The sequence below is a fragment of the Osmia lignaria genome, chromosome 15 (assembly GCF_051020975.1).
Source record: "Osmia lignaria lignaria isolate PbOS001 chromosome 15, iyOsmLign1, whole genome shotgun sequence".
NCBI lineage: Eukaryota > Metazoa > Arthropoda > Insecta > Hymenoptera > Megachilidae > Osmia > Osmia lignaria.
Window position 1 is genome coordinate 2,702,627 of NC_135046.1, and position 14,322 is coordinate 2,716,948.

Genomic DNA, 14,322 nt, shown 5'->3' on the forward strand with positions numbered 1-14,322 from the left:
TCTCCCATCCCGCGTCTAAGGCACGGGCCTGCTAGGATGCCTTACTGACGAGTCCACTAGCAGGTCCCGGACGAAACGGCTCCCCTTCTCTCCTTTCCTCTCTCCCTTGTGTTCCATTGCTCTTTCCGCGCAGCTCTCTAAAGAATCCGGCTCGAAGGACCCCAGAGATGTGTGTACCGGCGGTACAAGAGAAAAACCTATCAATCAGGAAGAGGACAAACAGAGGAGCGCAGCCCCTTTAATTAAATTTCTCTTCTCTTAGAGCTCTTTTCAGTCAACAGCAGCAGCAGCAGCAAACAGCAACAACAGCAGCATTGCACGTCTACGCAGGCCGAGTATTTACGGGCCTAATTAAGGGACTCCATTGGCGGCGACCAGAAATCGTAACTCCTCTTCTAGGGTGGCCATTGACGACACGCACCCCCCCACGGTCCATTGCGATCGCAGCAAAGGGGCCCCAACACGATCGTGGGACAAAAAGCACACGCCGCGCGGCAACAACAAAACACCGTCGTCGGTCATGCTAGAACAGCAGCGTATACGAATGCATCGGCTCGAGCAGAGCGCGTTCGCCTCATTCAAAAATAAGCAGAACAATTGGTTGCAGACGCCCTGGACAACGCATGAGGCACGCAGAATTCTCATTCAAGACGGACCGGGACAAACACCACACGGAGGATCTGACCCCGTGTCTTCTCATCGAACGGGGATGGAGGTGGTGGCCCCATCCCCTTCGCACACTCATGGCGACGCCATTCCAGAGGTTGGGCGGCATAATCTCAATCAAGTCGGCAACGGGCCAAATCTCAAATCTTCGGGAATCGTACGGAATTCCTCCTTTCCCTCTCTTTCCTATGCGTTACAATCCAACCTCTGACTGAGAAATATTCAGTGTCCCGCGTCTAAGGCACGGGCCTGCTAGAATGCCTTACTGATGAGTCCCCTAGCAGGCTCCGGACGAAACGCCCCTCTCCCATTTTTTTTCATCGCCCCCTTATGAATTTTTTATTTTTTAACAATTCTAATTCGGATTTCTCAGACTAAATGTATTTCTAACAATAGAGATAACATTCGTGTGTACACCCAAAGTTTCGTACAATCGAGAGAACGGACATTCGGAGAAATATCCTTGTACACGCGAGTTTAGTCCTGTTGGTGTCCCAGTTATATCTAACCATTAAACAGTACACACAATGCACCTCCGTGTATTCAGAGAGCAAGGAGGATTACAGAAGGTTTCGTGACGCGACACGAGACCGTTCCGTTGAACGTTGATCCTCTATCAACGTTCTTCGAGCACCTTCGCCGAGATATCCCTCTTCATCCGGAGACAGTAAGTTGCCGCGAGGGACTAAGTCGAGAGGGTTAATCTCCGGAGGGTTGTTCTGCTTCAGTCCGAGGATTTCAACCTTCCTGTAGAAATTTCGTTGAATCGTCTTACTGATCAGACATTCGGAAAGGTTCGTACGTGTTGATTTCTAGTCGACGGGTAACATGTGTCGACATGTGAAAATGTAATACCGGTGAAAAAATATTTTGTACCTGGTTTATCAAAACTCGTATGATCGAACCATTAAAGATAGAGATCGGCTCCACGTTTCGACTCGCCTAAAAGATTTATCAGTTATGATAAATAACTTTGATATCAAGTTATCAAAGAAAAGAAAATTTAAGAGACAATCTTGCTCGCGACCCTGTTACTCATTGTTATCAGATAATTCGGTAGACTCGATGGAGCTACACGATTTATCTCGCGGCCATTCGTGAACGTGACACTCGGAATACGGTTCTCGTTGACGCCTCGATTATAAACGAGCCAACATTTTATTTCCTCTCCTTAAATCAACATTCCTCTTACGACTCCTAAAAAAACAAATATCTTTCAGATCAAAGACAGTCCGTTTAAAAACGAATCGCTTCCAATTAATTGCGATTGCATCGAGTTTAATTCGATATAGGGATGAAGTGAACATCGTTCGATTAGGATACAAGAGTTAGCTAGAACGCTGGCGGGGAGTTATCTAAATGAAAATTATGGCGTCGAAATCGCTGGTCCATACGAATAATTCATACGGAACGAAACGAGAATAAACGTGGCGTTATAGGGGTTGGCTGGTCGAAAGGGATGCAGGGGTTGGCCAACGACGTAGCCCAGTGCTATCGGAAATTGAAACGGGTCGAATTTATTCGACCACCCCTTGCCTTTACTCTCGTAGATTCTCGTTCAACTTCAGCATCGTTTCCCCACCGTGGAACGAAAATATTATCTCGGGACATGCCGCTAGGGGTTTTGTGGTATGTAAAATTTCAGAGAGTTAACACTGGGGCTGTAAATACGAGAACCCCTTGAAAAAATTCGAGTATACCGGGTTCGAAATGAAACAAAGGCTCGATATTAATATCAAGATCCTAGATCAGCGATAATCTTCTGGTATCGTATTCTAATCATCCTAAGGAACTAACGATCAAAGCCAATAACGCGCTTTGCTTGATTAGGGGCACGTCTTAGCTGATCGCGATCAGACACGATCGATTCTGCCGGTAAGCTACCGAGGGCAATTCAATCAGTCTGCTTGGCCCTCTCTTGTGCCGACTGACGGAGAGCACTGTCTAATTAGATCAATCCTCCGAATATGTCTCGAGGTGAACTCGACACGTAGGCTAGTTATCCATCAGCACAGGAGAATGGATCGTTCCGTATCTAATTCAATCTGATTTCATGGTGTACGGTACCTGATTCTGCTTACCATCAATTGTAATGAGTGATTAATCTCCGTGGGGGTGCAGGTTCAAGGAATTAGGGATGGAATTGGGTCCAGATCTGGGAAGTTTGTAATTGGAACGTCTACTTTTAGTCGAATTACGTTTGGCCGACGATTGTCCCAACATCGTCGTTAGAGGGTTAATTTTAATTTTAATCAATGGCGATTATTTGGCAAACCGCTTGTTCGCGGATACGATCGCGGCAGGTAGCGACGAGCCGCGGCCGAGAAAGATGTTCGCGAACCAGTTTCATCCGCTTTCGGCTCGTCGATGTCTTATTTCCGACTGATAGAAGCGAACCGCGTCTAATTTCGTCGACGATCCTTGCCAGGCTCGCGTGAAAATTCCCTGAATAAATGGACGATCGTCCGTCAACCGTTTACGACACTCGCTGAATCGTTCTGCTCCCGTTTTAATTAACGAAGTACATCGTCGCGTTTCGATATGATCGCGCCATTTTGGCACACGTTCGAATTCGTTCTATAATTTTCACGCAAAATAATTTCATTTCCGAACGTTGTTGTTTCAGCTGCATCAACGATCGTAACTTTACACCTTTTTATAGCCACTTTAGTTTTCCGCGGTGACGTTTGAGTATTGCTTCCGGTAAATGCATATGAAATCAAACGGGAGGAAAATTTTGAAGGAAATCCAATGTTTCATCGGCAATCATAATTCTATAAATTTTCGCGAGGATGTTTTCAAGCTACCTCTTCTGTATTTAAGGTGTATCAAATTAGATTGATTTTAGTCGTGAATTGGTCGAAATCGAACGGGAGGAAAATTTTGAAGGAAATCCAATGTTTCATCGGCAATCATAATTCTATAAATTTTCGCGAGGATGTTTTCAACCTCTTTTGTATTTAAGGTGTATCAAATTAGGTTGATTTTAGTCGTGAATTGGTCGAAATCGAACGGGAAGAAAATTTTGAAGGAAATCCAATGTTCATCAGCAATCATAATTCTATAAATTTTCGTGAGGATGTTTTCAACCTCTTCTGTATTTAAGGTGTATCAAATTAGATTGATTTTAGTCGTGAATCGGTCGTCAGGTAACCTGAATACGCAGACGTAACGATCCATCATGGAGATGGCGGAGGTGTTCGCCATTTAACCTGGTTCCCGTCGCTTCGTCGACAAAGACAAGCCTCGTAGGGTGGCGCGCTGATCAAGATTAATCGTATGCAAATTAGCAGAGTGCCGCAAGAAGGATCCCGCGAGATTCAGGAAGTTCCAGCGTCGACGGGAACTCTTGCAGTAACGAAAGATCGAACGCTTCAACCTGCCAAGACGACGAGATTTTGGTAATTGAAAATAGGTCCTTCCTTCAGCCGACAAATCTCGGCCGATTTGCATGGAAAGTCGACGATCTTGTTTCCAATGCAAAGCGCGACTTCGATTCATCGGCGATCGATAAACGAGACTCGGGACTTGCAAATTTAGCCTGATGGAAGTATATCTACCGGAAACCATCCCCACTTAATTTTTTTACTTAGCTAGGCTCCTGCTATCGTATCATGGTTTGTTCTTGTTTCTCGATGAGTAGACTGTGGATCTTTCATTTTCTTAAAATGCAAAATACAAAAGTGCTCTAACGATAGAATAAATTTCTAAACTTTTTATACATTCAGCATTCATTAAAAAGGCGATGATTAATTGCAAAATAATCGAAAAATATTGATCAACTTATGAAAATTGATAGACATCGTGTTTCTTTCTTTTACGTAGACTAATCGAAAATCAAATTGACAATCGTTATATAAGTTGACTACTGTTATAAAGGAATTTTACGTAAGTACGATTCGCGGTGATTAAAGATAATGCGAGATCTATGATCGTAGCACTTCCTATCGTTTATACAAATAGATTTGCAAAAAAAGGAATAACAGGAAAATAAGATTATTATGGATTACTAATCAATAGATTTCATTTATATTAATTCATTTGCAAGGTTACTTTCTGCGCTAGACGAATGAAGTTTTCGAAAATCGAGGAGGCAACCTTTGAAGTGTTAATTTTATCTTAATAGGTGTTAATCTCATCTTAAACAGATTCTGAAGAAATTACTGATGTGTCGATGATTGGTTGAAAATCGTCTTAATCACGGAACCAACACTCTTTTTTCAGATAGAATGGAATCCCGTGACGTCAATAGTGTTATCTAATTGAATGCGAATGGAGACTTTAAACAATCAAATTCGATTTGTTGCTTTACATCATGCTCCATTTTCAATAGGATCTCATACTCCAAAAAATAATATAGGACATTTCATAATAGATGTTGAATATTTCTATTTTCTAAACTGTTGAACTTTTCTGGTTAACTTTGCCAATTATGCTAATACTTAATACCTTTTTTCCACACTTTCTATTCTAACAGCATAAAGTTGTTTCAGAAAAATTCCTTAATAAACTGAAATTTTACGATCTGTTCTTTGTAATTGATCGATGTACAAATACTTTCAACATCCATTATATTTCATAATCCACGTTTCCATGTTTACATTCGATCCGACTTTCCCATTCATTAATTACACTTGCGAGGATCATTTAATCAATTGCAAACACCAGCACTCCTTCAATTATCACGATTACTTATTGTTCAATAACTTAAATCGAAAGTTACGCAATCAAGCGATCATGTGGAAACTTTATTGTTAATCCTCGGCCCGATTCTCATCAATCTCAACAATTTTACAACAAGACAGCATCATCGTTTCATCTCTCCCGTTTCTTTCCTCGATGATCAATTTGTCATTCGTTTCTGTTTCCTCAATTACAACGACTCTTTCCTAGCCTACTATTATCGGTAGATTACGTAATCGTTCGAAAGCGTTATCAGGAATCGTGAATTCGAGTTCATGTTCCCCGTTACCGCTCACCTTTTCTCTACTATCGTAATTTCCCGAACGTTTTCCGATGAGTCAGCACTTTGCACCAAGATTTTCCATTCGATCTTAAGATTCTTCCATTTCAGATCCATCGATAAGACTGATTTTCTCGATCGACAACGTTGGAGTATCTTTTAAGATAAGAAATGTTTTATTCAAAAATCGGCAAATTTGGAAGTAAGCAAACGTAAAGTACCAAAATCGGTAAGAAAGTAGATGCTATACAATATAAAAATCGGCGAATATGGAAATGTCAAGTTAAAAAATCGGCAAACGAACGATCGTGAGCTACCTAAATCGGCAAATAAGGAAGTTTCAAAATCGAAAAATCGGCAGCTGAGCAAGAAATATCTCGGTAGATTTACAAATAAGGAAATTTCACGTGCGAAAACGGTGTAAGATTTCTTTGTCACGCGACGGAGCACGAAGCGAATATAATGTACAGTTTCGACCCGTGAGCAACACGACACTTAGGCATCGAACATACCGGCGTCGAGCAGACTATAGAACACGCACACAGAGGCAGGGGCCAGGCAATATGGCAACCGTGGCAGGACGTAGACGATGGTTATATGTAGAAGTTCCAGTGGCAGGGGATCAGTGTAAATCGGCCTTCTGTCCGTAACGTGTCGAACGTCGAGCGGCGCCGATTTTTCGCAGTGTCACACTGCGTTTCGTTTACAAACACGTTTCGCGACCAGACGAGAGATCGACTCGGTTGCGCGACAGTGTACAGGGTCATTTGTTGACGCACCATTGAAAATATCCAGAAACAACAGGGATAGAAGAAAGGAAAGGTAAATCGATCGGATCTGAATTTTTGCAAACGAGTACACCGGATATTGCGCAAGTGTGTACGCGTACGTTCGACGAGAAACTCTCAAGTGAGAGTTTTTGCTTTTTCTTTGTTCCAAATTCCAGCGGATCGACGCGTCGCTCGCGACCTTTCGAATCGGAGCACGTTTGTATACCAGTTGTTTTTTTTTTTCCTTCCTTACTCGCAGAGCAGCGCGACATTTTCGTACATCGGCGTTATCGAGTTCGCGAGATTGTTTACTCAGATATAGATAGTTCGACGCGGTTGCCGGCAGAGCAACGCGACGCCCAGCGTCGCTGACAGAATTAGGCGATCTCTGGTAGGTTCCAGAAACTCTGCGAGCCAACTCCGTTCCTCGGAGAAGAATTTAAAAAATTTCTCGGTACGTTATTAATTATGAAAGATTCTCTCTTCGATAAAAATCCATTTTGGACGCCGAAGCGGAGCCATATCGATTTCCGTGTTTACCATTTCGATTCCATGGAATTTAAATGTTCACCAGATTGCGAATACGCTCGGTAGAGGTAACAGGGAGAGATACGTCGGTGTAAAACGGGTGGATCTTTGTGTGCGTGACCGGTTTCGTGGGGTCGTGTTTGACCTGGTCGAGCCAGGTAGCACCAAGTATCACGAACGGAGGGTTTCAATCGTGACCGTGATTCAAGGATGCACGCGACACCCGGTTCCTGCGGTAAAATATCGATTTTTCCTCTTTCCTCGAATGCGACAACAACGAACGTGGAACGCTACTTTTTTGAATCTCGCGCGCTTCGATGCGCCGATTATCGATCGTCTCGTTTCAAGATCATCGCTTTTTTGACGCGCCGCTGCGCTGGCGTCATCGTCGAGTAAAGAGATAATTAACATTTCGGACGACGCGACGTAAAAATGAAACACATTTTGTTTGCAAATTCGTCGATGATAAATTGGAAAACAAATTGAATAAACGAGAAGAAGGGAAATAATATTCAAAAATCGTAATTGATTATAATTATTTAATCAACTTTATGTAACTTTTATGAAAACAAATTTGCAATTATATTTTGTGCAATCCTGTAAATGTTACTATAATACATCCTCTTCAGATTTTTTGAATTATTTAGATTATCAACGACATAGAAATCACGAAAGATGGTAATCTTCCCCTATCGGTATCCAGGGGTACGAAAGAAAAGTTGGATCGACTTATCCGCGAATTTACAGCGCGGTTTGTCGTACAAAACGCAACAGATGTTTTTCAAATACCATGAAATGTTGGCGGCGCATTCCATTCGATTCGGAATCGGATACGTGATCCTTTACCCGTTTCGAACGTGTTTACGATCCCCTTCTCTTCCTCTTTCCTCCGCGTAAAATTGCAATTTGTACGATTCGATTCTCGGCAAACAGAAGTCAGACGATTCCGTATGTGTGACCGTACGTTTTGTTACAACACCGTACATATCCCTATCGGATATTTCGCGAAACCTTTGAAAACGGCTGGTTCGCAAAACACGCGTGGGAAAAATTGCGAAAAAGCTTCTCCCGCGGTTTGAAACAGAAGGGAATCACCTTGCTGGTGAACGCGTTTATCTCGAGGCACACAAATCTTACGTCAGTTCGATAACAGGGTACAAAGGTAGCTAGCTTTGAAATCCAGCAGCTGAACCACCATTATCTTAAACCCACCATACATTACAAATAACATAGCTTTTTCACGGGATTTTGCTATTCTTATTCAAACCGATCGTCTCGAAGTATTCGACTCTTCGTGATGGATCTTGTTTACCAAGACAGACGCTGCAAACAGGAAGAGACATATATTGTTTAAAAAGTCCACTCTAGACGAAGGTCTTCGACCAATCGTTCACGTTGATTCCACTGTTGGCTCATCATCATTATCTCTTTGCCCCACTCCGAGGCAGACATCTTGGCTACATAAACCTCTTATTTCAAGGCCTAGGCAGCATGACGTCAAGTCAACATCCAACTGCACATCCTCCATATACATACATATGTATTCAACTTTCTCAGTTAGAATTCATTATTTAAACGTATAATGTATTCAGAGTTAATTTAATGACGATTTATGGATAAGCATTCTTGACCTAACCTAGTGTCATATTTACCATCACGGCGTTCGGAACTTGCAAACTTCCTTGAGTTTAGTAGGCCACTCTGAATGAGAAACGTCAAGGTACAGCTTTGTACATTCGTGTTGATTATAGAATTAGCATACGCGTTAAAATTACGTAAGACGGGGCGCGTTATCGTTAGTTTACCTGCAATCGACGATGGTAAACGAGTCGAATCGCTTGGCTCGTTTGAACGGGAACACGTGGGGCATTGTCATTTCCCTCGAATGAATGACCGCGTATTTTCCACGCGATTCCCGTGGGCCGTCCTTTCATCGGGAAAACGTGGACTGCATAACTGCATAGGAACAGAAATTTCGCGTATTCTCAAAGTAATATCTGTTTGTAACGTTCGAACGTTTAACGTACCGATAGAAATTTATTTCTTAATATCCTTACCGTGTCGTTTATATCTAAATGACGTATGAATTTTCGAAAAATAAAATTACTTATTTTTATCGTGGAATTTAAAACGTTAACGTCGGTTATTGTAAACGATTTGTTCGTTTCATTTCGAAAGCCGAAACGTGACAAAGCGTGTAGACAAATTTTACAGTATTTTCCAATTTTCCAGTTATTTCACGTTCACGTAGATGCCTTTGATCGGATCGAAAATAAACGCGTTCGCGTTTCGAGTAACGACGGTGAAGAGAGCCCGAGGCCACGTGTACGCGTCAGGGTCGATCGGAAAGTTCCAAGATCCCGCTCGAAGGCGTCGTTTCATTTGAATGCGAAACGTGTTCAGTTCCCTAGGAACTCCGTTCCAACTTGCCAGCATCAAATAATTAACGCTTACCTGACATTATGAGAGATTAAGCGACGCGAAGTTGATTTTCACCGAGCCACCCGGTGTTAAGCAACGCGAACGCGATGCGTCGGCACGAGACGCGTCATTTGATGGATTAATTTAATCATTCTTTGACAGATTATCCATCGCGCTTTTCACCGTGATCCGTTGTTATCGGATCGATGAAAATTATTTAGAATGGAACGGGCAATATTTTGCGAAATAATGAAATTCGTTGGCGAATGATGCGAACGCAGGAGCAAACGCTTGGTTTCCTGCGAAATTTATGTATATCCTGTGTTTCGACGACGATGCATCATTTTCTGCCGTGACAAGTAATTACGCAGGCTTTTGCCTGGGAAACGCGTCGATCGTGTCTGCCTTTGAACGAACGCGTTCGCGCGTTTAATTCGATATTTAAAACGCGCGTCGCGTTCGAAACTGCCGAAAGGAATAAATTAACGGCAAAGCTATGTCGTGATTAGCTACTCCTTTTCCCCCTGTTAAAATCGCTCTGTTTATTGTCTAACGAGAGTTTGCCGCTGTTTCGTTAATGGCTGGATTGATAAAAGTGAAATGAAAGGTACGGTTAAAAGGAATTCAGGTTACGCTATTCTATGAAACAGTGTTTGTTTTTGGTACTTGGAACGTGTTGTTCATTTATCGCGTAAAACTTGCTGATAAATTTGTAATTGTTTCATAAACTTCTTGGTAGCGTGCATTTAACGACAGTTCATAAATGTAATCGAGTATACCTTTAATATTGAGTTTCAGCGATTAAGCATGGGATCGAGTGTCAGTGTAAGTTGTAATTGTTAGAACTGAAATTCCACTCGTATGAAAGACTATTTTTTCTTTTTTTTTAAATAAAATAATGTAACTTCCGATCATATATTTTTTAGACTTTGATCTGTTTGAAAAATGAGTCATACAGGAAATCGAAGGCATCGCATATGTCCAACACTGATAACAAGCGTGGTAAGGATTTTTACAAACTGTTTGTCTGAAAAATCAATTCTTTTATCAGTGCACGTATGGGCCCGAGGTTACAAAACATACAATGTAACGTTTTATAGATCGTTCTTTTCCATCTAGTTTTTTACACCTCGATTCTGTATCCTGCAAAAGATGCAGCCTTGAAGATCTGCCTGTACCCGATTCGCTTGCTCGACGCTCTACGGTTTTCTTGCTCGTCTTATTCTTATTACAGATAACGATAACGCGTACCGACCGAGACGGAGGTAGATAAAAATGCGAGCCGCGTCCTTCCTTTCGCTAATGGGAACGCTGTTATTACTCGTCGCGAAAATGATGACGAGCTTTCCGCTCGCAATAACGTCGCGATGCAAGTTCCAGCTGAAAAGTGAATCGCTCCTTCAGAAATTTCAATAATTTATCTTACTTTTCGAAAACGTGAGATATTTCGAAAAATATTTCAAATTCGACGTAATGATTTCTTTCGACCATCGATTCGTCCTGAAAACACTCGCGACGCGTTTAATTCCAAATAATTAGAGGGGAACTTTTGGGAAGGTCGCTTATCGGAATGTCCACAGTAGCAAGTAGCAAGCATAGCTGGAAAATCGATACGGTTCTCGTAGTCGCAATGAATGCGTCATAGAATCGATACGCGGATTCCTTGGGGCAGAAATCGCGTCACCTGGTTGTTGAACACGTTCGTCTACGGTGCGTGTAATGCAGCTTGATATGCACGCTGCAGCTTATAGCTGTCGTTCGCATTTTTCGCCCGGCAACCAGCCATTATTAGGTTGTTGCATATCGGCTCGCTGCTTTCAAAACATATCCAATCTGAGGTGATTTGATGACATAAAAGTTTCACAAAATATGGTGCATCAATTTGAAGCTTAACTCTTTCGCCACTGTCCGGATATATATGTCCCACAGCAAATATCAAATTACTATTGGACAAACACGTCCCAAAACCGCGTATTATTTGAGTGTTCCAATAATCTTGAGCTTATTCCTTATAAGGCAACTCAAATTGCTCAAAAATTGCTCAAAATTCACGCCACACGTGTGGTATGAGGTTAATAATACACAAACATTGAGTGCGTGCATTCGAATTCTTATCTTACAACAGTAAGAAATAAAAGAAACGTCAGCAATGTTCCAAAAATAATAAGGAAACTAGAACAAAAACCATTTGTATCACGTAATCATAAGGTTGAACGTAAGAAATACTTCCTTGGATGTCAGTCGCTATCGCAATTCTCTAGTTGGAATCAATAAAGAAATAGAATCACTGAAATTCTTCTCTCGTTTTCACTTCGTCTCACCAATGATGTTTTTGTTGTATCACACGTAAAATATAATAAAGATTGTTCTATTACAACATCTTTGTCATTTTACTATTGGGACACATTGTTCCAGGACATTTTCAGAACAGTAGAATACATACAAATTTAGACATTATTTCATTAGAAAATGTAAAAAGTTTTTAAAAATATATTAAAAACATATTCAGTGGTGAAAGGGTTACGGAGCTCAAGGAAAATGACTGTACAAGGCTTTTATGAATATCTTTAACAATAGTTGAATAATTCTTCGTTGAAACAAACAATGCACCAACGATAGGTGTGTATCATTAATGTTCTTGAATTATCTTCCACTTATAATCCCTTGGCATCGATATCCTTGCATAATTTTAGGCGGATCGATGTCTGAGTTCCGTGCGCGTCCTAATGGCGGTGCAGCTTAGTACACGTGGAAGGGCAGCCCCTATAATTCTGTGCATGTATGCAGCGAACAAGCCGATGAGAAAACAAGCAGAGAAAAGGATCGGTCGTCTAGTCGTGCCGTTGCTCTCGAACGATTCGTTTCTTGTCTTAAATTCGTACGGTTTATCGATCATCGTACGCGTTGCTACGACGCTTCTCCTCGTGGTAGATCGAGTGCTTTCAACACACAGGTGAACCTTCTCTGCTGTTCTCAATTTCGTTAACCGGAATCGCGAGTCGTTCTTCGTTCCGATGAATAATATTTTCCAGTTTGCTTTTCAACATACCGACGGATACGTGTTTACGAAACGTCAGCACGTCGACGCGACTTTGGAATCCGCGACAACGGAAGCTTCCGATGAATCTTCGAATTCTATTCCGTCGAAGAAACCGCGAACTTGGTAAAAATCTAGTCGACGGTTGTTGTTTTCTTATCGCCGCTACCATTTCGCGGAATGTATAAACTTTTCGAGAGGTTTCTTACGAGATACTCATCGATCCTCTTCGTGCAAACGTTTAAATTCCGTGAGTTCTTACGTAAAGGCAAAACTTGGCAAATATTTTTTTATATAATCAGAAATTTTTAATGATGTTTGAATTACGAGCAGTTCATCTTGAATCCTGGTATTTCTTAATATAAGGTTAAGCAAATTCTAGAGATACCATCGTGAAAGAATTTATAATATATTCTTCGAGGTGCAGGTAGCAAATTGTATCCATTAATATAATTTTCTGTAATTTTCAAGTAGCTGGAAAATACTCCTGGGAATTCATTTATCCCAGGCTTAACTCGGATACGGATCGCATGGCAATTATTTCTGTTTTCATACCGAAATTAATATCAAGGCGTTCCATTTACTTAGGCTTACAATGGGTCAAGCAATTTGACCCAACACAATGAAACTGCATTGCAAGGAAAGCTTAGATCGGTGTGCGTGCACCTTTAAGTACACAGCCTGGGGATACACGATCGATCGTGGTAGAGGTCGACGTACTCGCGTTAACTCGAACTTTCATAGAATTTATTGTCCTGTACTAAGGAGTTAACGATTCGCAGTGTCCGATCGAAGCGAACCGCACTGTGGCCGCGCGTTATCCGATCCAAGAAGGTCAATTAGCGGTAAAATTCATTATGAAACCAGGCAAAAAAAGGAAAAAAAAAAACATTTCAATGAGAAAACACCGTTGCACGGTTCGCTGGTCACGATAATCATCTTCGCGAATTGAAAGTTCCGTATACAATAATCGTGCGAAGTAAAACATTGTTGATTGATAATGTTGAATTTTCAGTTAGAAAGTAAATTTTTTGCGAGAAGAATGCTTTTAAATTCGACGTTGCAAAAATAAATATTTCTTACATAAAGTACACAAAATTCAGTGATAACCGCGTTCACTTTGTGAGGAGTTTTAAAGGAATCAAACAGACTAATAGAATGAAATCTTGCGTTTAAAAAATCATGTTTACTACCTTCAAGAATATTTCCTGAAAACATTACTGCATTATTTACAAATTTACGAATTATTTAAGTACCGAATGCACTTATCTGCTCGCTGTTTTATGCTCTCTGTTTTAAGTGCTGCGAATGCATTTTTATGCCGTGTGTTTGCATAAGCTAGAGGAGCCTTACAACCTAAACAGTAATAAAACCATTTTACAAAGGATTATCGAAAAAGGAATTTAGATGAACATTATCTCTATAATATTAACTTAGACGATAACAATTAAAATCTCGATTCAAGTGCTATGCTATTCCGCTATTAACATTACCGAAAATTTTATACGAGACGCTAAAGAGAAAAAGAATCGCATAGTAAAAAGTTTCATTCGTTATTAACCGGATATACATATAGCTCGATAGAGGGATTATCGAAGAAGGAATTTAGCTGAAGATTATCTCTATAATATTAACTTGTGTAATAACAATTAAAATCTCGATTCAAGTGCTACGCTATTCCGCTATTAACATTACCGAAAATTTTATACGCGACGCTAAAGAAAAAGAATCACATAGTAAAAAGTTTCATTCGTTATTAACCGGATACGTAGCTCGATAGAGTCATATTGTACCCGTGTACCGTCTACGTATTCAAAGATTCTGGAAAAGGAGATTCTTCAGGGTGCCTCTTTGAACGATTCCCGATGTCTAGACGCGGTGTATTTCAGCAGCCCGAGGCAAGGCGTCGTCTGAATTCCTCGCTCGAAGGGAAAACT

General features: G+C 41.0%; 1 protein-coding gene across 2 annotated transcripts in view; it reads left to right on the forward strand.

Annotated features, from left to right (window-relative positions):
- Nucleotides 1–6,243: 6,243 nt before the first annotated feature.
- Nucleotides 6,244–14,322, forward strand: part of Mdr49 (Multi drug resistance 49) — a 54,389-nt gene continuing 46,310 nt past the window's right edge. For both annotated transcript variants that reach the window (XM_034315001.2, XM_034315008.2), the window contains exon 1: nucleotides 6,244–6,451. The gene's annotated coding sequence lies outside the window, so the exon portion shown is untranslated. The remainder of the gene's footprint in view (nucleotides 6,452–14,322) is intronic.